The sequence below is a fragment of the Crinia signifera genome, chromosome 12 (genome assembly GCF_055691185.1).
Source record: "Crinia signifera chromosome 12, ASM5569118v1, whole genome shotgun sequence".
NCBI classification, from domain to species: Eukaryota; Metazoa; Chordata; class Amphibia; order Anura; family Myobatrachidae; genus Crinia; species Crinia signifera.
This window is the reverse complement of record NC_139228.1, coordinates 61,812,310-61,840,044: the sequence shown is the minus strand read 5'-3', so window position 1 is coordinate 61,840,044 and position 27,735 is coordinate 61,812,310. Positions and strand designations below refer to the sequence as shown.

General features: G+C 55.5%; 1 protein-coding gene across 1 annotated transcript in view; it reads right to left on the bottom strand.

Annotated features, from left to right (window-relative positions):
* CDC42BPB (CDC42 binding protein kinase beta) overlaps positions 1 to 27,735 on the bottom strand; it is a 145,534-nt gene that overhangs the window by 36,248 nt on the left and 81,551 nt on the right. The gene's annotated exons all lie outside the window — the stretch shown is intronic.

Below are 27,735 nucleotides of genomic sequence, written 5' to 3'. Positions count from 1 at the left end.
AGAGACCTATACGTGTGCCAGAGACCTAGACGTGTGCCAGAGACCAGAGACCTAGACGTGTGCCAGAGACCTAGACGTGTGCCAGAGACCTAGACGTGTGCCAGAGACTAGAGACCTAGACGTGTGCCAGAGACCTAGACGTGTGCCAGAGACCTAGACGTGTGCCAGAGACCTAGTCGTGTGCCAGAGACCTAGACGTGTGCCAGAGACCTAGACGTGTGCCAGAGACTAGAGACCTAGACGTGTGCCAGAGAATAGAGACCTAGACGTGTGCCAGAGACCTAGACGTGTGCCAGAGACCTAGACGTGTGCCAGAGACCTATTCGTGTGCCAGAGACCTAGTCGTGTGCCAGAGACCTAGACGTGTGCCAGAGAATAGAGACCTAGACGTGTGCCAGAGACCAGAGACCTAGACGTGTGCCAGAGACCAGAGACCTAGACGTGTGCCAGAGACCTAGACGTGTGCCAGAGACCTAGACGTGTGCCAGAGACCTAGACGTGTGCCAGAAACTAGAGACCTAGACGTGTGCCAGAGAATAGAGACCTAGACGTGTGCCAGAGACCTAGACGTGTGCCAGAGACCTAGACGTGTGCCAGAGACCTAGACGTGTGCCAGAGACCTAGACGTGTGCCAGAGACCTAGACGTGTGCCAGAGACCTAGTCGTGTGCCAGAGACCTAGACGTGTGCCAGAAACTAGAGACCTATTCGTGTGCCAGAGACCTAGACGTGTACCAGAGACCAGAGACCTAGACGTGTGCCAGAGACCTAGACGTGTGCCAGAGACCTATTCGTGTGCCAGAGACCTAGTCGTGTGCCAGAGACCTAGTCGTGTGCCAGAGACCTAGACGTGTGCCAGAGACCTAGACGTGTGCCAGAGACCTAGACGTGTGCCAGAGACTAGAGACCTAGACGTGTGCCAGAGACCTAGACGTGTGCCAGAGAATAGAGACCTAGACGTGTGCCAGAGACCTAGACGTGTGCCAGAGAATAGAGACCTAGACGTGTGCCAGAGACCAGAGACCTAGACGTGTGCCAGAGACCAGAGACCTAGACGTGTGCCAGAGAATAGAGACCTAGACGTGTGCCAGAGACCTAGACGTGTGCCAGAGACCTAGACGTGTGCCAGAGACCAGAGACCTAGACGTGTGCCAGAGACCTACTCGTGTGCCAGAGACCTAGACGTGTGCCAGAGACCTAGACGTGTGCCAGAGACCTAGACGTGTGCCAGAGACCTAGACGTGTGCCAGAGACCTAGACGTGTGCCAGAGACCAGAGACCTATTCGTGTGCCAGAGACCAGAGACCTAGACGTGTGCCAGAGACCTAGACGTGTGCCAGAGACCTAGACGTGTGCCAGAGACTAGAGAACTAGACGTGTGCCAGAGACCAGAGACCTAGACGTGTGCCAGAGACTAGAGACCTAGACGTGTGCCAGAGACCTAGACGTGTGCCAGAGACCAGAGACCTAGACGTGTGCCAGAGACCTAGACGTGTGCCAGAGACCTAGACGTGTGCCAGAGACCAGAGACCTAGACGTGTGCCAGAGACCTAGACGTGTGCCAGAGACCTAGACGTGTGCCAGAGACCAGAGACCTAGACGTGTGCCAGAGACCAGAGACCTAGTCGTGTGCCAGAGACCAGAGACCTAGTCGTGTGCCAGAGACCAGAGACCTAGACGTGTGCCAGAGACCTAGACGTGTGCCAGAGACCTAGACGTGTGCCAGAGACCTAGACGTGTGCCAGAGACCTATTCGTGTGCCAGAGACCTAGACGTGTGCCAGAGACCTAGACGTGTGCCAGAGACCAGAGACCTACTCGTGTGCCAGAGACCTACTCGTGTGCCAGAGACCTACTCGTGTGCCAGAGACCTATTCGTGTGCCAGAGACCTATTCGTGTACCAGAGACCTATTCGTGTGCCAGAGACCTAGACGTGTGTCAGAGACCCAGACGTGTGTCAGAGACCTAGACGTGTGCCAGAGACCTAGACGTGTGCCAGAGACCTAGACGTGTGCCAGAGACCTAGACGTGTGCCAGAGACCTAGTCGTGTGCCAGAGACCTAGTCGTGTGCCAGAGACCTAGACGTGTGCCAGAGACCTAGACGTGTGCCAGAGACCTAGACGTGTGCCAGAGACCTGGTCGTGTGCCAGAAACTAGAGACCTAGACGTGTGCCAGAGACCTAGACGTGTGCCAGAGACCTAGACGTGTGCCAGAGACCTAGTCGTGTGCCAGAGACCTACTCGTGTGCCAGAGACCTAGACGTGTGCCAGAGACCTAGACGTGTACCAGAGACCAGAGACCTATACGTGTGCCAGAGACCTAGACGTGTGCCAGAGACCTATTCGTGTGCCAGAGACCTAGTCGTGTGCCAGAGACCTAGACGTGTGCCAGAGACCTAGACGTGTGCCAGAGACCTAGACGTGTGCCAGAGACTAGAGACCTAGACGTGTGCCAGAGACCTAGACGTGTGCCAGAGAATAGAGACCTAGACGTGTGCCAGAGACCTAGACGTGTGCCAGAGAATAGAGACCTAGACGTGTGCCAGAGACCAGAGACCTAGACGTGTGCCAGAGACCAGAGACCTAGACGTGTGCCAGAGAATAGAGACCTAGACGTGTGCCAGAGACCTAGACGTGTGCCAGAGACCTAGACGTGTGCCAGAGACCAGAGACATAGACGTGTGCCAGAGACCTACTCGTGTGCCAGAGACCTACTCGTGTGCCAGAGACCTAGACGTGTGCCAGAGACCTAGACGTGTGCCAGAGACCTAGACGTGTGCCAGAAACTAGAGACCTAGACGTGTGCCAGAGACCTAGACGTGTGCCAGAGACCAGAGACCTATTCGTGTGCCAGAGACCAGAGACCTAGACGTGTGCCAGAGACCTAGACGTGTGCCAGAGACCTAGACGTGTGCCAGAGACTAGAGAACTAGACGTGTGCCAGAGACCAGAGACCTAGACGTGTGCCAGAGACTAGAGACCTAGACGTGTGCCAGAGACCTAGACGTGTGCCAGAGACCAGAGACCTAGACGTGTGCCAGAGACCTAGACGTGTGCCAGAGACCTAGACGTGTGCCAGAGACCAGAGACCTAGACGTGTGCCAGAGACCTAGACGTGTGCCAGAGACCTAGACGTGTGCCAGAGACCTAGACGTGTGCCAGAGACCAGAGACCTAGACGTGTGCCAGAGACCAGAGACCTAGTCGTGTGCCAGAGACCAGAGACCTAGTCGTGTGCCAGAGACCAGAGACCTAGACGTGTGCCAGAGACCTAGACGTGTGCCAGAGACCTAGACGTGTGCCAGAGACCTAGACGTGTGCCAGAGACCTATTCGTGTGCCAGAGACCTAGACGTGTGCCAGAGACCTAGACGTGTGCCAGAGACCAGAGACCTACTCGTGTGCCAGAGACCTACTCGTGTGCCAGAGACCTAGACGTGTGCCAGAGACCTATTCGTGTGCCAGAGACCTATTCGTGTGCCAGAGACCTATTCGTGTGCCAGAGACCTACTCGTGTGTCAGAGACCCAGACGTGTGTCAGAGACCTAGACGTGTGCCAGAGACCTAGACGTGTGCCAGAGACCTAGACGTGTGCCAGAGACCTAGACGTGTGCCAGAGACCTAGTCGTGTGCCAGAGACCTAGTCGTGTGCCAGAGACCTAGACGTGTGCCAGAGACCTAGACGTGTGCCAGAGACCTAGACGTGTGCCAGAGACCTAGACGTGTGCCAGAGACCTGGTCGTGTGCCAGAAACTAGAGACCTAGACGTGTGCCAGAGACCAGAGACCTAGACGTGTGCCAGAGACCAGAGACCTAGACGTGTGCCAGAGACCAGAGACCTAGACGTGTGCCAGAAACTAGAGACCTAGACGTGTGCCAGAAACTAGAGACCTAGACGTGTGCCAGAGACCTAGACGTGTGCCAGAGACCAGAGACCTAGACGTGTGCCAGAGACCAGAGACCTAGACGTGTGCCAGAAACTAGAGACCTAGACGTGTGCCAGAAACTAGAGACCTAGACGTGTGCCAGAGACCTAGACGTGTGCCAGAGACCAGAGACCTAGACGTGTGCCAGAGACCTAGACGTGTGCCAGAGACCAGAGACCTAGACGTGTGCCAGAAACTAGAGACCTAGACGTGTGCCAGAGACTAGAGACCTAGACGTGTGCCAGAGACCTAGACGTGTGCCAGAGACCTAGACGTGTGCCAGAAACTAGAGACCTAGACGTGTGCCAGAGACCTAGACGTGTGCCAGAGACCAGAGACCTAGACGTGTGCCACAGACCTAGACGTGTGCCAGAGACCTAGACGTGTGCCAGAGACCTATTTGTGTGCCAGAGACCTAGACGTGTGCCAGAGACCAGAGACCTAGACGTGTGCCAGAAACTAGAGACCTAGACGTGTGCCAGAAACTAGAGACCTAGACGTGTGCCAGAAACTAGAGACCTAGACGTGTGCCAGAAACTAGAGACCTAGTCGTGTGCCAGAGACCTAGACGTGTGCCAGAGACCTAGACGTGTGCCAGAGACCTAGACGTGTGCCAGAGACCAGAGACCTAGACGTGTGCCAGAGACCTAGACGTGTGCCAGAAACGTGTGCCAGAGACCGAGACCTAGACGTGTGCCAGAGACCTAGACGTGTGCCAGAAACTAGAGACCTAGACGTGTGCCAGAAACTAGAGACCTAGACGTGTGCCAGAGACCTAGACGTGTGCCAGAAACTAGAGACCTAGTCGTGTGCCAGAGACCTAGACGTGTGCCAGAGACCTATTCGTGTGCCAGAGACCTAGTCGTGTGCCAGAGACCTAGACGTGTGCCAGAGACCTAGACGTGTGCCAGAGACCTAGACGTGTGCCAGAGACCTAGACGTGTGCCAGAGACCAGAGACCTAGACGTGTGCCAGAGACCTAGACGTGTGCCAGAGACCTAGACGTGTGCCAGAGACCTAGACGTGTGCCAGAAACTAGAGACCTAGACGTGTGCCAGAGACCTAGACGTGTGCCAGAGACCTAGACGTGTGCCAGAGACCTAGACGTGTGCCAGAAACTAGAGACCTAGACGTGTGCCAGAGACCTAGACGTGTGCCAGAAACTAGAGACCTAGACGTGTGCCAGAAACTAGAGACCTAGACGTGTGCCAGAGACCTAGACGTGTGCCAGAAACTAGAGACCTATTCGTGTGCCAGAGACCTAGACGTGTGCCAGAAACTAGAGACCTAGACGTGTGCCAGAAACTAGAGACCTAGACGTGTGCCAGAAACTAGAGACCTAGACGTGTGCCAGAGACCTAGACGTGTGCCAGAAACTAGAGACCTATTCGTGTGCCAGAAACTAGAGACCTAGACGTGTGCCAGAGACCTAGACGTGTGCCAGAGACCTAGACGTGTGCCAGAGACTAGAGACCTAGTCGTGTGCCAGAGACCAGAGACCTAGACGTGTGCCAGAGACCTAGACGTGTGCCAGAAACTAGAGACCTAGACGTGTGCCAGAAACTAGAGACCTAGACGTGTGCCAGAGACCTAGACGTGTACCAGAGACCTATTCGTGTGCCAGAAACTAGAGACCTAGACGTGTGCCAGAAACTAGAGACCTAGACGTGTGCCAGAGACCTAGACGTGTGCCAGAGACCTAGACGTGTGCCAGAGACCTAGACGTGTGCCAGAGACTAGAGACCGAGACGTGTGCCAGAGACTAGAGACCTAGACGTGTGCCAGAGACCTAGACGTGTGCCAGAGACCTAGACGTGTGCCAGAGACCTAGACGTGTGCCAGAGACCTAGACGTGTGCCAGAGACCAAGACGTGTGCCAGAGACTAGAGACCGAGACGTGTGCCAGAGACTAGAGACCTAGACGTGTGCCAGAGACCTAGACGTGTGCCAGAGACCTAGACGTGTGCCAGAGACTAGAGACCTAGACGTGTGCCAGAGACCTAGTCGTGTGCCAGAGACCTAGACGTGTGCCAGAGACCAGAGACCTAGACGTGTGCCAGAGACCAGAGACCTAGACGTGTGCCAGAGACCAGAGACCTAGACGTGTGCCAGAGACCTAGACGTGTGCCAGAGACCTAGACGTGTGCCAGAGACCTAGACGTGTGCCAGAGACCTAGACGTGTGCCAGAGACCTAGACGTGTGCCAGAGACTAGAGACCTAGACGTGTGCCAGAGACCTAGACGTGTGCCAGAGACCTAGACGTGTGCCAGAGACCTAGACGTGTGCCAGAGACCAGAGACCTAGACGTGTGCCAGAGACCTAGACGTGTGCCAGAGACCTAGACGTGTGCCAGAGACCTAGACGTGTGCCAGAGACCTAGACGTGTGCCAGAGACCAGAGACCTAGACGTGTGCCAGAGACCTAGACGTGTGCCAGAGACCAAAGACCTAGACGTGTGCCAGAGACCTATACGTGTGCCAGAGACCTAGTCGTGTGCCAGAGACCTAGTCGTGTGCCAGAGACCTAGACGTGTGCCAGAGACCTAGACGTGTGCCAGAGACCAGAGACCTAGACGTGTGCCAGAGACCTAGACGTGTGCCAGAGACCAGAGACCTAGACGTGTGCCAGAGACCTAGTCGTGTGCCAGAGACCTAGACGTGTGCCAGAGACCTAGACGTGTGCCAGAGACCAAAGACCTAGACATGTGCCAGAGACCTAGTCGTGTGCCAGAGACCTAGACGTGTGCCAGAGACCTAGACGTGTGCCAGAGACCAGAGACCTAGACGTGTGCCAGAGACCTAGACGTGTGCCAGAGACCTAGACGTGTGCCAGAGACTAGAGACCTAGACGTGTGCCAGAGACCTAGACGTGTGCCAGAGACCTAGACGTGTGCCAGAGACCTAGACGTGTGCCAGAGACCTAGTCGTGTGCCAGAGACCTAGACGTGTGCCAGAGACCAAAGACCTAGACATGTGCCAGAGACCTAGACGTGTGCCAGAGACCTAGACGTGTGCCAGAGACCTATTCGTGTGCCAGAGACCTAGTCGTGTGCCAGAGACCTAGACGTGTGCCAGAGAATAGAGACCTAGACGTGTGCCAGAGACCAGAGACCTAGACGTGTGCCAGAGACCTAGACGTGTGCCAGAGACCTAGACGTGTGCCAGAGACCTAGACGTGTGCCAGAGACCTAGACGTGTGCCAGAAACTAGAGACCTAGACGTGTGCCAGAGAATAGAGACCTAGACGTGTGCCAGAGACCTAGACGTGTGCCAGAGACCTAGACGTGTGCCAGAGACCTAGACGTGTGCCAGAGACCTAGACGTGTGCCAGAGACCTAGACGTGTGCCAGAGACCTAGACGTGTGCCAGAGACCTAGTCGTGTGCCAGAGACCTAGACGTGTGCCAGAAACTAGAGACCTATTCGTGTGCCAGAGACCTAGACGTGTACCAGAGACCTAGTCGTGTGCCAGAGACCTAGACGTGTGCCAGAGACCTAGACGTGTGCCAGAGACCTAGACGTGTGCCAGAGACCTAGACGTGTGCCAGAGACCTAGTCGTGTGCCAGAGACCTAGACGTGTGCCAGAGACCTAGACGTGTGCCAGAGACTAGAGACCTAGACGTGTGCCAGAGACCTAGACGTGTGCCAGAGAATAGAGACCTAGACGTGTGCCAGAGACCTAGACGTGTGCCAGAGAATAGAGACCTAGACGTGTGCCAGAGACCAGAGACCTAGACGTGTGCCAGAGACCAGAGACCTAGACGTGTGCCAGAGACCTAGACGTGTGCCAGAGACCTAGACGTGTGCCAGAGACCTAGACGTGTGCCAGAGACCTAGACGTGTGCCAGAAACTAGAGACCTAGACGTGTGCCAGAGAATAGAGACCTAGACGTGTGCCAGAGACCTAGACGTGTGCCAGAGACCTAGACGTGTGCCAGAGACCTAGACGTGTGCCAGAGACCTAGACGTGTGCCAGAGACCTAGACGTGTGCCAGAGACCTAGACGTGTGCCAGAGACCTAGTCGTGTGCCAGAGACCTAGACGTGTGCCAGAAACTAGAGACCTATTCGTGTGCCAGAGACCTAGACGTGTACCAGAGACCTAGTCGTGTGCCAGAGACCTAGACGTGTGCCAGAGACCTAGACGTGTGCCAGAGACCTAGACGTGTGCCAGAGACCTAGACGTGTGCCAGAGACCTAGTCGTGTGCCAGAGACCTAGACGTGTGCCAGAGACCTAGACGTGTGCCAGAGACTAGAGACCTAGACGTGTGCCAGAGACCTAGACGTGTGCCAGAGAATAGAGACCTAGACGTGTGCCAGAGACCTAGACGTGTGCCAGAGAATAGAGACCTAGACGTGTGCCAGAGACCAGAGACCTAGACGTGTGCCAGAGACCAGAGACCTAGACGTGTGCCAGAGAATAGAGACCTAGACGTGTGCCAGAGACCTAGACGTGTGCCAGAGACCTAGACGTGTGCCAGAGACCAGAGACCTAGACGTGTGCCAGAGACCTACTCGTGTGCCAGAGACCTAGACGTGTGCCAGAGACCTAGACGTGTGCCAGAGACCTAGACGTGTGCCAGAGACCTAGACGTGTGCCAGAAACTAGAGACCTAGACGTGTGCCAGAGACCTAGACGTGTGCCAGAGACCAGAGACCTATTCGTGTGCCAGAGACCAGAGACCTAGACGTGTGCCAGAGACCTAGACGTGTGCCAGAGACCTAGACGTGTGCCAGAGACTAGAGAACTAGACGTGTGCCAGAGACCAGAGACCTAGACGTGTGCCAGAGACTAGAGACCTAGACGTGTGCCAGAGACCTAGACGTGTGCCAGAGACCAGAGACCTAGACGTGTGCCAGAGACCTAGACGTGTGCCAGAGACCTAGACGTGTGCCAGAGACCTAGACGTGTGCCAGAGACCTAGACGTGTGCCAGAGACCTAGACGTGTGCCAGAGACCAGAGACCTAGACGTGTGCCAGAGACCAGAGACCTAGTCGTGTGCCAGAGACCAGAGACCTAGTCGTGTGCCAGAGACCAGAGACCTAGACGTGTGCCAGAGACCTAGACGTGTGCCAGAGACCTAGACGTGTGCCAGAGACCTAGACGTGTGCCAGAGACCTATTCGTGTGCCAGAGACCTAGACGTGTGCCAGAGACCTAGACGTGTGCCAGAGACCAGAGACCTACTCGTGTGCCAGAGACCTACTCGTGTGCCAGAGACCTAGACGTGTGCCAGAGACCTATTCGTGTGCCAGAGACCTATTCGTGTGCCAGAGACCTATTCGTGTGCCAGAGACCTAGACGTGTGTCAGAGACCCAGACGTGTGTCAGAGACCTAGACGTGTGCCAGAGACCTAGACGTGTGCCAGAGACCTAGACGTGTGCCAGAGACCTAGACGTGTGCCAGAGACCTAGTCGTGTGCCAGAGACCTAGTCGTGTGCCAGAGACCTAGACGTGTGCCAGAGACCTAGACGTGTGCCAGAGACCTAGACGTGTGCCAGAGACCTAGACGTGTGCCAGAGACCTGGTCGTGTGCCAGAAACTAGAGACCTAGACGTGTGCCAGAGACCTAGACGTGTGCCAGAGACCTAGACGTGTGCCAGAGACCTAGTCGTGTGCCAGAGACCTACTCGTGTGCCAGAGACCTAGACGTGTGCCAGAGACCTAGACGTGTGCCAGAGACCAGAGACCTAGACGTGTGCCAGAGACCTAGACGTGTGCCAGAAACTAGAGACCTACTCGTGTGCCAGAGACCTAGACGTGTGCCAGAGACCTAGACGTGTGCCAGAGACCTAGACGTGTGCCAGAGACCTAGTCGTGTGCCAGAAACTAGAGACCTAGACGTGTGCCAGAAACTAGAGACCTAGACGTGTGCCAGAGACCTAGACGTGTGCCAGAGACCAGAGACCTAGACGTGTGCCAGAGACCTAGACGTGTGCCAGAGACCAGAGACCTAGACGTGTGCCAGAAACTAGAGACCTAGACGTGTGCCAGAGACCTAGACGTGTGCCAGAGACTAGAGACCTAGACGTGTGCCAGAGACCTAGTCGTGTGCCAGAGACCTATTCGTGTGCCAGAAACTAGAGACCTAGACGTGTGCCAGAGACCTAGACGTGTGCCAGAGACCAGAGACCTAGACGTGTGCCACAGACCTAGACGTGTGCCAGAGACCTAGACGTGTGCCAGAGACTAGAGAACTAGACGTGTGCCAGAGACCAGAGACCTAGACGTGTGCCAGAGACTAGAGACCTAGACGTGTGCCAGAGACCTAGACGTGTGCCAGAGACCAGAGACCTAGACGTGTGCCAGAGACCTAGACGTGTGCCAGAGACCTAGACGTGTGCCAGAGACCAGAGACCTAGACGTGTGCCAGAGACCTAGACGTGTGCCAGAGACCTAGACGTGTGCCAGAGACCTAGACGTGTGCCAGAGACCTAGACGTGTGCCAGAGACCTAGACGTGTGCCAGAGACCTAGTCGTGTGCCAGAGAATAGAGACCTAGACGTGTGCCAGAGACCTAGACGTGTGCCAGAGACCTAGACGTGTGCCAGAGACCAGAGACCTAGACGTGTGCCAGAGACCTACTCGTGTGCCAGAGACCTAGACGTGTGCCAGAGACTAGAGACCTAGACGTGTGCCAGAGACCTAGACGTGTGCCAGAGACCTAGACGTGTGCCAGAGACCTAGACGTGTGCCAGAGACCTAGACGTGTGCCAGAGACTAGAGACCTAGACGTGTGCCAGAGACCTAGACGTGTGCCAGAGACCTAGACGTGTGCCAGAGACCTAGATGTGTGCCAGAGACCTGGTCGTGTGCCAGAAACTAGAGACCTAGACGTGTGCCAGAGACCTAGACGTGTGCCAGAGACCTAGACGTGTGCCAGAGACCTAGTCGTGTGCCAGAGACCTACTCGTGTGCCAGAGACCTAGACGTGTGCCAGAGACCTAGACGTGTGCCAGAGACTAGAGACCTAGACGTGTGCCAGAGACCTAGACGTGTGCCAGAGACCTAGACGTGTGCCAGAGACTAGAGACCTAGACGTGTGCCAGAGACCTAGTCGTGTGCCAGAGACCTATTCGTGTGCCAGAAACTAGAGACCTAGACGTGTGCCAGAGACCTAGACGTGTGCCAGAGACCAGAGACCTAGACGTGTGCCACAGACCTAGACGTGTGCCAGAGACCTAGACGTGTGCCAGAGACCTATTTGTGTGCCAGAGACCTAGACGTGTGCCAGAGACCAGAGACCTAGACGTGTGCCAGAAACTAGAGACCTAGACGTGTGCCAGAAACTAGAGACCTAGACGTGTGCCAGAAACTAGAGACCTAGACGTGTGCCAGAAACTAGAGACCTAGTCGTGTGCCAGAGACCTAGTCGTGTGCCAGAGACCTAGTCGTGTGCCAGAGACCTAGACGTGTGCCAGAGACCTAGACGTGTGCCAGAGACCTAGACGTGTGCCAGAGACCAGAGACCTAGACGTGTGCCAGAGACCAGAGACCTAGACGTGTGCCAGAGACCTAGACGTGTGCCAGAAACTAGAGACCTAGACGTGTGCCAGAGACCTAGACGTGTGCCAGAAACGTGTGCCAGAGACCGAGACCTAGACGTGTGCCAGAGACCTAGACGTGTGCCAGAAACTAGAGACCTAGACGTGTGCCAGAAACTAGAGACCTAGACGTGTGCCAGAGACCTAGACGTGTGCCAGAAACTAGAGACCTAGTCGTGTGCCAGAGACCTAGACGTGTGCCAGAGACCTATTCGTGTGCCAGAGACCTAGTCGTGTGCCAGAGACCTAGACGTGTGCCAGAGACCTAGACGTGTGCCAGAGACCTAGACGTGTGCCAGAGACCTAGACGTGTGCCAGAGACCAGAGACCTAGACGTGTGCCAGAGACCTAGACGTGTGCCAGAGACCTAGACGTGTGCCAGAGACCTAGACGTGTGCCAGAGACCTAGACGTGTGCCAGAGACCTAGACGTGTGCCAGAGACCTAGACGTGTGCCAGAAACTAGAGACCTAGACGTGTGCCAGAGACCTAGACGTGTGCCAGAAACTAGAGACCTAGACGTGTGCCAGAAACTAGAGACCTAGACGTGTGCCAGAGACCTAGACGTGTGCCAGAAACTAGAGACCTATTCGTGTGCCAGAGACCTAGACGTGTGCCAGAAACTAGAGACCTAGACGTGTGCCAGAAACTAGAGACCTAGACGTGTGCCAGAAACTAGAGACCTAGACGTGTGCCAGAGACCTAGACGTGTGCCAGAAACTAGAGACCTATTCGTGTGCCAGAAACTAGAGACCTAGACGTGTGCCAGAGACCTAGACGTGTGCCAGAGACCTAGACGTGTGCCAGAGACTAGAGACCTAGTCGTGTGCCAGAGACCAGAGACCTAGACGTGTGCCAGAGACCTAGACGTGTGCCAGAAACTAGAGACCTAGACGTGTGCCAGAAACTAGAGACCTAGACGTGTGCCAGAGACCTAGACGTGTGCCAGAAACTAGAGACCTAGACGTGTGCCAGAGACCTAGACGTGTACCAGAGACCTATTCGTGTGCCAGAAACTAGAGACCTAGACGTGTGCCAGAAACTAGAGACCTAGACGTGTACCAGAGACCTAGACGTGTGCCAGAGACCTAGACGTGTGCCAGAGACCTAGACGTGTGCCAGAGACTAGAGACCGAGACGTGTGCCAGAGACCTAGACGTGTGCCAGAGACCTAGACGTGTGCCAGAGACCTAGACGTGTGCCAGAGACCTAGACGTGTGCCAGAAACTAGAGACCTAGACGTGTGCCAGAGACCTAGACGTGTACCAGAGACCTATTCGTGTGCCAGAAACTAGAGACCTAGACGTGTGCCAGAGACTAGAGACCTAGACGTGTGCCAGAGACCTAGACGTGTGCCAGAGACCTAGACGTGTGCCAGAGACTAGAGACCTAGACGTGTGCCAGAGACCTAGTCGTGTGCCAGAGACCTAGACGTGTGCCAGAGACCAGAGACCTAGACGTGTGCCAGAGACCAGAGACCTAGACGTGTGCCAGAGACCAGAGACCTAGACGTGTGCCAGAGACCTAGACGTGTGCCAGAGACCTAGACGTGTGCCAGAGACCTAGACGTGTGCCAGAGACCTAGACGTGTGCCAGAGACCTAGACGTGTGCCAGAGACCTAGACGTGTGCCAGAGACTAGAGATCTAGACGTGTGCCAGAGACCTAGACGTGTGCCAGAGACCTAGACGTGTGCCAGAGACCTAGACGTGTGCCAGAGACCTAGACGTGTGCCAGAGACTAGAGACCTAGACGTGTGCCAGAGACCTAGACGTGTGCCAGAAACTAGAGACCTAGTCGTGTGCCAGAGACCTAGACGTGTGCCAGAGACCAAAGACCTAGACGTGTGCCAGAGACCTAGACGTGTGCCAGAGACCAGAGACCTAGACGTGTGCCAGAGACCTAGACGTGTGCCAGAGACCAAAGACCTAGACGTGTGCCAGAGACCTAGTCGTGTGCCAGAGACCTAGTCGTGTGCCAGAGACCTAGACGTGTGCCAGAGACCTAGACGTGTGCCAGAGACCAGAGACCTAGACGTGTGCCAGAGACCTAGACGTGTGCCAGAGACCAGAGACCTAGACGTGTGCCAGAGACCAGAGACCTAGACGTGTGCCAGAGACCTAGTCGTGTGCCAGAGACCTAGTCGTGTGCCAGAGACCTAGACGTGTGCCAGAGACCTAGACGTGTGCCAGAGACCAGAGACCTAGACGTGTGCCAGAGACCTAGACGTGTGCCAGAGACCAGAGACCTAGACGTGTGCCAGAGACCTATACGTGTGCCAGAGACCTAGTCGTGTGCCAGAGACCTAGACGTGTGCCAGAGACCTAGACGTGTGCCAGAGACCAAAGACCTAGACATGTGCCAGAGACCTAGTCGTGTGCCAGAGACCTAGACGTGTGCCAGAGACCTAGACGTGTGCCAGAGACCTAGACGTGTGCCAGAGACCTAGTCGTGTGCCAGAGACCTAGATGTGTGCCAGAGACCTAGACGTGTGCCAGAGACCTAGACGTGTGCCAGAGACCTAGACGTGTGCCAGAGACCTAGACGTGTGCCAGAGACCTAGACGTGTGCCAGAGACCTAGACGTGTGCCAGAGACCTAGACGTGTGCCAGAGACCTAGACGTGTGCCAGAGACCAGAGACCTAGACGTGTGCCAGAGACCAGAGACCTAGACGTGTGCCAGAGACCTAGACGTGTGCCAGAAACTAGAGACCTAGACGTGTGCCAGAGACCTAGACGTGTGCCAGAAACGTGTGCCAGAGACCGAGACCTAGACGTGTGCCAGAGACCTAGACGTGTGCCAGAAACTAGAGACCTAGACGTGTGCCAGAAACTAGAGACCTAGACGTGTGCCAGAGACCTAGACGTGTGCCAGAAACTAGAGACCTATTCGTGTGCCAGAGACCTAGACGTGTGCCAGAAACTAGAGACCTAGACGTGTGCCAGAAACTAGAGACCTAGACGTGTGCCAGAGACCTAGACGTGTGCCAGAAACTAGAGACCTATTCGTGTGCCAGAGACCTAGACGTGTGCCAGAAACTAGAGACCTAGACGTGTGCCAGAAACTAGAGACCTAGACGTGTGCCAGAAACTAGAGACCTAGACGTGTGCCAGAAACTAGAGACCTATTCGTGTGCCAGAAACTAGAGACCTAGACGTGTGCCAGAGACCTAGACGTGTGCCAGAGACCTAGTCGTGTGCCAGAGACCTAGACGTGTGCCAGAGACCTAGACGTGTGCCAGAAACTAGAGACCTAGACGTGTGCCAGAGACCTAGACGTGTGCCAGAGACCTAGATGTGTGGCAGAAACTAGAGACCTAGACGTGTGCCAGAAACTAGAGACCTAGACGTGTGCCAGAGACCTAGACGTGTGCCAGAGACCTAGACGTGTGCCAGAGACCTAGACGTGTGCCAGAGACCTAGACGTGTGCCAGAGACCTAGACGTGTGCCAGAGACTAGAGACCTAGACGTGTGCCAGAGACCTAGACGTGTGCCAGAGACCTAGACGTGTGCCAGAGACCTAGACGTGTGCCAGAGACCAGAGACCTAGACGTGTGCCAGAGACCTAGACGTGTGCCAGAGACCTAGACGTGTGCCAGAGACCTAGACGTGTGCCAGAGACCTAGACGTGTGCCAGAGACCAAAGACCTAGACGTGTGCCAGAGACCTAGTCGTGTGCCAGAGACCTAGTCGTGTGCCAGAGACCTAGTCGTGTGCCAGAGACCTAGACGTGTGCCAGAGACCTAGACGTGTGCCAGAGACCAGAGACCTAGACGTGTGCCAGAGACCTAGACGTGTGCCAGAGACCAGAGACCTAGACGTGTGCCAGAGACCTATACGTGTGCCAGAGACCTAGTCGTGTGCCAGAGACCTAGACGTGTGCCAGAGACCTAGACGTGTGCCAGAGACCAAAGACCTAGACATGTGCCAGAGACCTAGTCGTGTGCCAGAGACCTAGACGTGTGCCAGAGACCTAGACGTGTGCCAGAGACCTAGACGTGTGCCAGAGACCTAGTCGTGTGCCAGAGACCTAGACGTGTGCCAGAGACCTAGACGTGTGCCAGAGACCTAGACGTGTGCCAGAGACCTAGACGTGTGCCAGAGACCTAGACGTGTGCCAGAGACCTAGACGTGTGCCAGAGACCTAGACGTGTGCCAGAGACCTAGACGTGTGCCAGAGACCTAGACGTGTGCCAGAGACCTAGACGTGTGCCAGAGACCTAGACGTGTGCCAGAGACCAGAGACCTAGACGTGTGCCAGAGACCAGAGACCTAGACGTGTGCCAGAGACCTAGACGTGTGCCAGAAACTAGAGACCTAGACGTGTGCCAGAGACCTAGACGTGTGCCAGAAACGTGTGCCAGAGACCGAGACCTAGACGTGTGCCAGAGACCTAGACGTGTGCCAGAAACTAGAGACCTAGACGTGTGCCAGAAACTAGAGACCTAGACGTGTGCCAGAGACCTAGACGTGTGCCAGAAACTAGAGACCTAGACGTGTGCCAGAAACTAGAGACCTAGACGTGTGCCAGAAACTAGAGACCTAGACGTGTGCCAGAGACCTAGACGTGTGCCAGAAACTAGAGACCTAGACGTGTGCCAGAAACTAGAGACCTAGACGTGTGCCAGAGACCTAGACGTGTGCCAGAAACTAGAGACCTATTCGTGTGCCAGAGACCTAGACGTGTGCCAGAAACTAGAGACCTAGACGTGTGCCAGAAACTAGAGACCTAGACGTGTGCCAGAAACTAGAGACCTAGACGTGTGCCAGAGACCTAGACGTGTGCCAGAAACTAGAGACCTATTCGTGTGCCAGAAACTAGAGACCTAGACGTGTGCCAGAGACCTAGACGTGTGCCAGAAACTAGAGACCTAGTCGTGTGCCAGAGACCTAGACGTGTGCCAGAAACTAGAGACCTAGACGTGTGCCAGAAACTAGAGACCTAGACGTGTGCCAGAAACTAGAGACCTAGACGTGTGCCAGAGACCTAGACGTGTGCCAGAAACTAGAGACCTAGACGTGTGCCAGAAACTAGAGACCTAGACGTGTGCCAGAGACCTAGACGTGTGCCAGAAACTAGAGACCTATTCGTGTGCCAGAGACCTAGACGTGTGCCAGAAACTAGAGACCTAGACGTGTGCCAGAAACTAGAGACCTAGACGTGTGCCAGAAACTAGAGACCTAGACGTGTGCCAGAGACCTAGACGTGTGCCAGAAACTAGAGACCTATTCGTGTGCCAGAAACTAGAGACCTAGACGTGTGCCAGAGACCTAGACGTGTGCCAGAAACTAGAGACCTATTCGTGTGCCAGAAACTAGAGACCTAGACGTGTGCCAGAGACCTAGACGTGTGCCAGAGACCTAGTCGTGTGCCAGAGACCTAGACGTGTGCCAGAGACCTAGACGTGTGCCAGAAACTAGAGACCTAGACGTGTGCCAGAAACTAGAGACCTAGACGTGTGCCAGAGACCTAGACGTGTGCCAGAAACTAGAGACCTAGACATGTGCCAGAGACCTAGACGTGTACCAGAGACCTATTCGTGTGCCAGAAACTAGAGACCTAGACGTGTGCCAGAAACTAGAGACCTAGACGTGTGCCAGAAACTAGAGACCTAGACGTGTGCCAGAAACTAGAGACCTAGACGTGTGCCAGAGACCTAGACGTGTGCCAGAGACCTAGACGTGTGCCAGAGACCTAGACGTGTGCCAGAGACTAGAGACCTAGACGTGTGCCAGAAACTAGAGACCTAGACGTGTGCCAGAGACCTAGACGTGTGCCAGAAACTAGAGACCTAGACGTGTGCCAGAGACCTAGACGTGTACCAGAGACCTATTCGTGTGCCAGAAACTAGAGACCTAGACGTGTGCCAGAAACTAGAGACCTAGACGTGTGCCAGAGACCTAGACGTGTGCCAGAGACCTAGACGTGTGCCAGAGACCTAGACGTGTGCCAGAGACCTAGACGTGTGCCAGAGACCTAGACGTGTGCCAGAGACCTAGACGTGTGCCAGAGACTAGAGACCGAGACGTGTGCCAGAGACTAGAGACCTAGACGTGTGCCAGAGACCTAGACGTGTGCCAGAGACCTAGACGTGTGCCAGAGACCTAGACGTGTGCCAGAGACCTAGACGTGTACCAGAGACCTATTCGTGTGCCAGAAACTAGAGACCTAGACGTGTGCCAGAAACTAGAGACCTAGACGTGTGCCAGAGACCTAGACGTGTGCCAGAGACCTAGACGTGTGCCAGAGACCAAGACGTGTGCCAGAGACTAGAGACCGAGACGTGTGCCAGAGACTAGAGACCTAGACGTGTGCCAGAGACCTAGACGTGTGCCAGAGACCTAGACGTGTGCCAGAGACTAGAGACCTAGACGTGTGCCAGAGACCTAGTCGTGTGCCAGAGACCTAGACGTGTGCCAGAGACCAGAGACCTAGACGTGTGCCAGAGACCAGAGACCTAGACGTGTGCCAGAGACCAGAGACCTAGACGTGTGCCAGAGACCTAGACGTGTGCCAGAGACCTAGACGTGTGCCAGAGACCTAGACGTGTGCCAGAGACCTAGACGTGTGCCAGAGACCTAGACGTGTGCCAGAGACCAGAGACCTAGACGTGTGCCAGAGACCTAGACGTGTGCCAGAGACCTAGACGTGTGCCAGAGACCAGAGACCTAGACGTGTGCCAGAGACCTAGACGTGTGCCAGAGACCTAGACGTGTGCCAGAGACCTAGACGTGTGCCAGAGACCTAGACGTGTGCCAGAGACCAGAGACCTAGACGTGTGCCAGAGACCTAGACGTGTGCCAGAGACCAAAGACCTAGACGTGTGCCAGAGACCTATACGTGTGCCAGAGACCTAGTCGTGTGCCAGAGACCTAGACGTGTGCCAGAGACCTAGACGTGTGCCAGAGACCAGAGACCTAGACGTGTGCCAGAGACCTAGACGTGTGCCAGAGACCAGAGACCTAGACGTGTGCCAGAGACCTAGTCGTGTGCCAGAGACCTAGACGTGTGCCAGAGACCTAGACGTGTGCCAGAGACCAAAGACCTAGACATGTGCCAGAGACCTAGTCGTGTGCCAGAGACCAGAGACCTAGACGTGTGCCAGAGACCTAGACGTGTGCCAGAGACCTAGACGTGTGCCAGAGACCTAGACGTGTGCCAGAGACCTAGTCGTGTGCCAGAGACCTAGACGTGTGCCAGAAACTAGAGACCTAGACGTGTGCCAGAGACCTAGACGTGTGCCAGAAACTAGAGACCTAGACGTGTGCCAGAGACCTAGACGTGTGCCAGAGACCTAGACGTGTGCCAGAGACCTAGACGTGTGCCAGAGACCTAGACGTGTGCCAGAGACCTAGACGTGTGCCAGAGACCAGAGACCTAGACGTGTGCCAGAAACTAGAGACCTAGACGTGTGCCAGAGACCTAGACGTGTGCCAGAGACCTAGACGTGTGCCAGAGACCTAGACGTGTGCCAGAGACCTAGACGTGTGCCAGAGACCTAGACGTGTGCCAGAGACCTAGACGTGTGCCAGAGACCAGAGACCTAGACGTGTGCCAGAGACCTAGACGTGTGCCAGAGACCAGAGACCTAGACGTGTGCCAGAGACCTATACGTGTGCCAGAGACCAGAGACCTAGACGTGTGCCAGAGACCTAGACGTGTGCCAGAGACCAGAGACCTAGACGTGTGCCAGAGACCAGAGACCTAGACGTGTGCCAGAGACCTAGACGTGTGCCAGAGACCTATTCGTGTGCCAGAGACCAGAGACCTATTCGTGTGCCAGAGACCTAGACGTGTGCCAGAGACCTATTCGTGTGCCAGAGACCTATTCGTGTGCCAGAGACCTATTCGTGTGCCAGAGACCTAGACGTGTGCCAGAGACCAGAGACCTAGACGTGTACCAGAGACCTAGACGTGTGCCAGAGACCAGAGACCTATTCGTGTGCCAGAGACCTAGACGTGTGCCAGAGACCTAGACGTGTGCCAGAGACCTAGACGTGTACCAGAGACCTAGACGTGTGCCAGAGACCTAGACGTGTGCCAGAGACCTAGACGTGTGCCAGAGACCTAGACGTGTGCCAGAGACCTAGACGTGTGCCAGAGACCTAGACGTGTGCCAGAGACCTAGACGTGTGCCAGAGACCTAGACGTGTGCCAGAGACCAGAGACCTACTCGTGTGCCAGAAACTAGAGACCTAGACGTGTGCCAGAGACCTAGACGTGTGCCAGAGACCTAGACGTGTGCCAGAGACCTAGACGTGTGCCAGAGACCTAGACGTGTGCCAGAGACCTAGACGTGTGCCAGAGACCAGAGACCTACTCGTGTGCCAGAAACTAGAGACCTAGACGTGTGCCAGAAACTAGAGACCTAGACGTGTGCCAGAGACCTAGACGTGTGCCAGAGACCTAGACGTGTGCCAGAGACCTAGACGTGTGCCAGAGACCTAGACGTGTGCCAGAGACCTAGACGTGTGCCAGAGACCTAGACGTGTGCCAGAGACCTAGACGTGTGCCAGAGACCTAGACGTGTGCCAGAGACCTACTCGTGTGCCAGAGACCTAGACGTGTGCCAGAGACCTAGACGTGTGCCAGAGACCAGAGACCTAGACGTGTGCCAGAGACCAGAGACCTAGACGTGTGCCAGAGACCAGAGACCTAGACGTGTGCCAGAGACCAGAGACCTATTCGTGTGCCAGAAACTAGAGACCTAGACGTGTGCCAGTGACCTAGTCGTGTGCCAGAGACCTACTCGTGTGCCAGAGACCTACTCGTGTGCCAGAGACCTAGACGTGTGCCAGAGACCTAGACGTGTGCCAGAGACCTATTCGTGTGCCAGAGACCTAGACGTGTGCCAGAGACCTAGACGTGTGCCAGAGACCTAGACGTGTGCCAGAGACCTAGACGTGTGCCAGAGACCTAGACGTGTGCCAGAGACTAGAGACCTAGTCGTGTGCCAGAGACCTAGACGTGTGCCAGAGACCTAGACGTGTGCCAGAGACCTAGACGTGTACCAGAGACCTAGACGTGTGCCAGAGACCAGAGACCTAGACGTGTGCCAGAGACCTAGACGTGTGCCAGAGACTAGAGACCTAGACGTGTGCCAGAGACCTAGACGTGTGCCAGAGACCTAGACGTGTGCCAGAGACCTAGACGTGTGCCAGAGACCTAGACGTGTGCCAGAGACCTAGACGTGTGCCAGAGACCTAGACGTGTGCCAGAGACCAGAGACCTAGACGTGTGCCAGAGACCTACTCGTGTGCCAGAGACCTAGACGTGTGCCAGAGACCTAGACGTGTGCCAGAGACCTAGACGTGTGCCAGAGACCTAGACGTGTGCCAGAGACCAGAGACCTAGACGTGTGCCAGAGACCTAGACGTGTGCCAGAGACCTAGACGTGTCCCAGAGACCAGAGACCTAGACGTGTGCCAGAGACCAGAGACCTAGACGTGTGCCAGAGACCTAGACGTGTGCCAGAGACTAGAGACCTAGACGTGTGCCAGAGACCTAGACGTGTGCCAGAAACTAGAGACCTAGACGTGTGCCAGAGACCAGAGACCTAGACGTGTGCCAGAGACCAGAGACCTAGACGTGTGCCAGAGACCTAGACGTGTGCCAGAGACCAGAGACCTAGACGTGTGCCAGAGACCTAGACGTGTGCCAGAGACCAGAGACCTAGACGTGTGCCAGAGACCTAGACGTGTGCCAGAGACCAGAGACCTAGACGTGTGCCAGAGACCTAGACGTGTGCCAGAGACCTAGACGTGTCCCAGAGACCAGAGACCTAGACGTGTGCCAGAGACCTAGACGTGTGCCAGAGACCAGAGACCTAGACGTGTGCCAGAGACCTAGACGTGTGCCAGAGACCAGAGACCTAGACGTGTGCCAGAGACCTAGACGTGTGCCAGAGACCAGAGACCTAGACGTGTGCCAGAGACCTAGACGTGTGCCAGAGACCTAGACGTGTGCCAGAGACCTAGACGTGTGCCAGAGACCAGAGACGTGTCCCAGAGACCTAGACGTGTGCCAGAGACCTAGACGTGTGCCAGAGACCTAGACGTGTGCCAGAGACCTAGACGTGTGCCAGAAACTAGAGACCTAGACGTGTGCCAGAGACTAGAGACCTAGACGTGTGCCAGAGACCTAGACGTGTGCCAGAAACTAGAGACCTAGACGTGTGCCAGAGACTAGAGACCTAGACGTGTGTCAGAAACTAGAGACCTAGACGTGTGCCAGAGACCTAGACGTGTGCCAGAGACTAGAGACCTAGACGTGTGTCAGAAACTAGAGACCTAGACGTGTGCCAGAGACCTAGACGTGTGCCAGAGACCTAGACGTGTGCCAGTGACCTAGTCGTGTGCCAGAGACCTAGACGTGTGCCAGAGACCAGAGACCTAGACGTGTGCCAGTGACCTAGACGTGTGCCAGAGACCAGAGACCTAGACGTGTGCCAGAGACCTAGACGTGTGCCAGAAACTAGAGACCTAGACGTGTGCCAGAGACCTAGACGTGTGCCAGAAACTAGAGACCTAGTCGTGTGCCAGAGACCTAGACGTGTGCCAGAAACTAGAGACCTAGACGTGTGCCAGAGACCTAGACGTGTGCCAGAAACTAGAGACCTAGACGTGTGCCAGAAACTAGAGACCTAGACGTGTGCCAGAGACCTATTCTTGTGCCAGAAACTAGAGACCTAGACGTGTGCCAGAAACCAGAGACCTAGACGTGTGCCAGAGACCTAGACGTGTGCCAGAGACCAGAGACCTAGACGTGTGCCACCTAGACGTGTGCCAGAGACCTAGACGTGTGCCAGAAACTAGAGACCTAGACGTGTGCCAGAGACCTAGACGTGTGCCAGAGACCTAGACGTGTGCCAGAGACCTAGACGTGTGCCAGAGACCTAGACGTGTGCCAGAGACCAGAGACCTAGACGTGTACCAGAGACCTAGACGTGTGCCAGAGACTAGAGACCTAGACGTGTACCAGAGACCTAGACGTGTGCCAGAGACTAGAGACCTAGACGTGTGCCAGAGACCTAGACGTGTGCCAGAGACCTAGACGTGTGCCAGAGACCTAGACGTGTGCCAGAGACCTAGACGTGTGCCAGAGACCAGAGACCTAGACGTGTACCAGAGACCTAGACGTGTGCCAGAGACCTAGACGTGTGCCAGTGACCTAGTCGTGTGCCAGAGACCTAGACGTGTGCCAGAGACCTAGACGTGTGCCAGAGACCTAGACGTGTGCCAGAGACCTAGACGTGTGCCAGAGACCTAGACGTGTGCCAGAGACCTAGACGTGTGCCAGAGACCTAGACGTGTGCCAGAGACCTAGTCGTGTGCCAGAAACTAGAGACCTAGACGTGTGCCAGAAACTAGAGACCTAGACGTGTGCCAGAAACTAGAGACCTAGACGTGTGCCAGAGACCTAGACGTGTGCCAGAGACTAGAGACCTAGACGTGTGCCAGTGACCTAGACGTGTGCCAGAGACCTAGACGTGTGCCAGAGACCTAGACGTGTGCCAGAGACCTAGACGTGTGCCAGAGACCTAGACGTGTGCCAGAAACTAGAGACCTAGACGTGTGCCAGTGACCTAGTCGTGTGCCAGAGACCTAGACGTGTGCCAGAGACCTAGACGTGTGCCAGAGACCTAGACGTGTGCCAGAGACCTAGACGTGTGCCAGAGACCTAGACGTGTGCCAGAAACTAGAGACCTAAACGTGTGCCAGTGACCTAGTCGTGTGCCAGAAACTAGAGACCTAAACGTGTGCCAGAAACTAGAGACCTAGACGTGTGCCAGAGACCTAGACGTGTGCCAGAAACTAGAGACCTAAACGTGTGCCAGTGACCTAGTCGTGTGCCAGAAACTAGAGACCTAAACGTGTGCCAGAAACTAGAGACCTAGACGTGTGCCAGAGACCTAGACGTGTGCCAGAGACCAGAGACCTAGACGTGTGCCAGAGACCTAGACGTGTGCCAGAGACCTAGACGTGTGCCAGAGACCTAGACGTGTGCCAGAGACCTAGACGTGTGCCAGAGACCAGAGACCTATTCGTGTGCCAGAGACCTAGACGTGTGCCAGAAACTAGAGACCTAAACGTGTGCCAGTGAACCTAGTCGTGTGCCAGAGACCTAGACGTGTGCCAGAAACTAGAGACCTAGACGTGTGCCAGAAACTAGAGACCTAGACGTGTGCCAGAGACCTAGACGTGTGCCAGAAACTAGAGACCTAGACGTGTGCCAGAGACCTAGACGTGTGCCAGAAACTAGAGACCTAGTCGTGTGCCAGAGACCTAGACGTGTGCCAGAGACCAGAGACCTAGACGTGTACCAGAGACCTAGACGTGTGCCAGAGACCAGAGACCTAGACGTGTGCCAGAGACCTAGACGTGTGCCAGAGACCAGAGACCTAGTCGTGTGCCAGAGACCTAGACGTGTGCCAGAGACCTAGACGTGTGCCAGAGACCAGAGACCTAGACGTGTGCCAGAAACTAGAGACCTAAACGTGTGCCAGTGACCTAGTCGTGTGCCAGAAACTAGAGACCTAAACGTGTGCCAGAAACTAGAGACCTAGACGTGTGCCAGAGACCTAGACGTGTGCCAGAGACCAGAGACCTAGACGTGTGCCAGAGACCTAGACGTGTGCCAGAGACCTAGACGTGTGCCAGAGACCTAGACGTGTGCCAGAGACCTAGACGTGTGCCAGAGACCAGAGACCTATTCGTGTGCCAGAGACCTAGACGTGTGCCAGAAACTAGAGACCTAAACGTGTGCCAGTGACCTAGTCGTGTGCCAGAGACCTAGACGTGTGCCAGAAACTAGAGACCTAGACGTGTGCCAGAAACTAGAGACCTAGACGTGTGCCAGAGACCTAGACGTGTGCCAGAAACTAGAGACCTAGACGTGTGCCAGAGACCTAGACGTGTGCCAGAAACTAGAGACCTAGTCGTGTGCCAGAGACCTAGACGTGTGCCAGAGACCAGAGACCTAGACGTGTGCCAGAGACCTAGACGTGTGCCAGAAACTAGAGACCTAGACGTGTGCCAGAGACCTAGACGTGTGCCAGAGACCTAGACGTGTGCCAGAGACCAGAGACCTAGACGTGTACCAGAGACCTAGACGTGTGCCAGAGACTAGAGACCTAGACGTGTGCCAGAGACCTAGACGTGTGCCAGAAACTAGAGACCTAGACGTGTGCCAGAGACCTAGACGTGTGCCAGAAACTAGAGACCTAGACGTGTGCCAGAAACTAGAGACCTAGACGTGTGCCAGAGACCTAGACGTGTGCCAGAAACTAGAGACCTAGACGTGTGCCAGAGACCTAGACGTGTGCCAGAGACCTAGACGTGTGCCAGAGACCTAGACGTGTGCCAGAAACTAGAGACCTAGACGTGTGCCAGAAACTAGAGACCTAGACGTGTGCCAGAGACCTAGACGTGTGCCAGAAACTAGAGACCTAGACGTGTGCCAGAAACTAGAGACCTAGACGTGTGCCAGAGACCTAGACGTGTGCCAGAAACTAGAGACCTAGACGTGTGCCAGAGACCTAGACGTGTGCCAGAGACCTAGACGTGTGCCAGAGACCAGAGACCTAGACGTGTACCAGAGACCTAGACGTGTGCCAGAGACTAGAGACCTAGACGTGTGCCAGAGACCTAGACGTGTGCCAGAAACTAGAGACCTAGACGTGTGCCAGAGACCTAGACGTGTGCCAGAAACTAGAGACCTAGACGTGTGCCAGAAACTAGAGACCTAGACGTGTGCCAGAGACCTAGACGTGTGCCAGAAACTAGAGACCTAGACGTGTGCCAGAGACCTAGACGTGTGCCAGAAACTAGAGACCTAGACGTGTGCCAGAGACCTAGACGTGTGCCAGAGACCAGAGACCTAGACGTGTGCCAGAAACTAGAGACCTAGACGTGTGCCAGAAACTAGAGACCTAGACGTGTGCCAGAGACCTAGACGTGTGCCAGAAACTAGAGACCTAGTCGTGTGCCAGAGACCTAGTCGTGTGCCAGAGACCAGAGACCTAGACGTGTGCCAGAAACTAGAGACCTAGACGTGTGCCAGAAACTAGAGACCTAGACGTGTGCCAGAGACCTAGACGTGTGCCAGAGACCTAGACGTGTGCCAGAGACCTAGACGTGTGCCAGAGACCTAGACGTGTGCCAGTGACCTAGTCGTGTGCCAGAGACCTAGACGTGTGCCAGAGACCAGAGACCTATTCGTGTGCCAGAGACTAGAGACCTAGACGTGTGCCAGAGACCAGAGACCTAGACGTGTACCAGAGACCTAGACGTGTGCCAGAGACTAGAGACCTAGACGTGTGCCAGAAACTAGAGACCTAGACGTGTGCCAGAGACCTAGACGTGTGCCAGAGACCTAGACGTGTGCCAGAGACCTAGACGTGTGCCAGAGACCTAGACGTGTGCCAGAAACTAGAGACCTAGACGTGTGCCAGAGACCTATTTGTGTGCCAGAGACCTAGACGTGTGCCAGAGACCTAGACGTGTGCCAGAGACCTAGTCGTGTGCCAGAGACCTAGACGTGTGCCAGAGACCTAGACGTGTGCCAGAGACCTAGACGTGTGCCAGAGACCTAGACGTGTGCCAGAGACCTAGACGTGTGCCAGAGACCTAGACGTGTGCCAGAGACCTAGACGTGTGCCAGAGACCTAGACGTGTGCCAGAGACCTAGACGTGTGCCAGAGACCTAGACGTGTGCCAGAGACCTAGTCGTGTGCCAGAAACTAGAGACCTAGACGTGTGCCAGAGACCTATTTGTGTGCCAGAGACCTAGACGTGTGCCAGAAACTAGAGACCTAGACGTGTGCCAGAGACCTAGACGTGTGCCAGAAACTAGAGACCTAGTCGTGTGCCAGAGACCTAGACGTGTGCCAGAAACTAGAGACCTAGACGTGTGCCAGAGACCAGAGACCTATTCGTGTGCCAGAGACCTAGACGTGTGCCAGAGACCTAGACGTGTGCCAGAGACTAGAGACCTAGACATGTGCCAGAGACCTAGACGTGTGCCAGAGACCAGAGACCTAGACGTGTGCCAGAGACCTAGACGTGTCCAGAGACCAGAGACCTAGACGTGTGCCAGAGACCTAGACGTGTGCCAGAGACCTAGACGTGTGCCAGAGACCTAGACGTGTGCCAGAGACCTAGACGTGTGCCAGTGACCTAGACGTGTGCCAGAAACTAGAGACCTAGACGTGTGCCAGAGACCTAGACGTGTGCCAGAAACTAGAGACCTAGACGTGTGCCAGAGACCTAGACGTGTGCCAGAAACTAGAGACCTAGACGTGTGCCAGAGACCTAGACGTGTGCCAGAAACTAGAGACCTAGACGTGTGCCAGAGACCTAGACGTGTGCCAGAAACTAGAGACCTAGACGTGTGCCAGAGACCTAGACGTGTGCCAGAGACCTAGTCGTGTGCCAGAGACCTAGACGTGTGCCAGAGACCTAGACGTGTGCCAGAGACCAGAGACCTAGACGTGTGCCAGAGACCTAGACGTGTGCCAGAGACCTAGATGTGTGCCAGAGACCTATTCGTGTGCCAGAGACCTATTCGTGTGCCAGAGACCTAGACGTGTTCTAGAGACCTAGACGTGTGCCAGAGACCAGAGACCTATTCGTGTGCCAGAGACCTAGACGTGTGCCAGAGACCTAGACGTGTGCCAGAGACCTAGACGTGTGCCAGAGACCTAGACGTGTGCCAGAGACCTAGACGTGTGCCAGAAACTAGAGACCTAGACGTGTGCCAGAGACCTAGACGTGTGCCAGAAACTAGAGACCTAGACGTGTGCCAGAGACCTAGACGTGTGCCAGAAACTAGAGACCTAGACATGTGCCAGTGACCTAGTCGTGTGCCAGAGACCTAGACGTGTGCCAGAGACCAGAGACCTAGACCTAGACGTGTGCCAGAGACCTAGACGTGTGCCAGAGACCTAGACGTGTGCCAGAAACTAGAGACCTAGTCGTGTGCCAGAGACCTAGACGTGTGCCAGAGACCTAGACGTGTGCCAGAAACTAGAGACCTAGACGTGTGCCAGAGACCTAGACGTGTGCCAGAAACTAGAGACCTAGTCGTGTGCCAGAGACCTAGACGTGTGCCAGAGACCTAGACGTGTGCCAGAAACTAGAGACCTAGACGTGTGCCAGAGACCAGAGACCTATTCGTGTGCCAGAGACCTAGACGTGTGCCAGAGACCTAGACGTGTGCCAGAGACTAGAGACCTAGACATGTGCCAGAGACCTAGACGTGTGCCA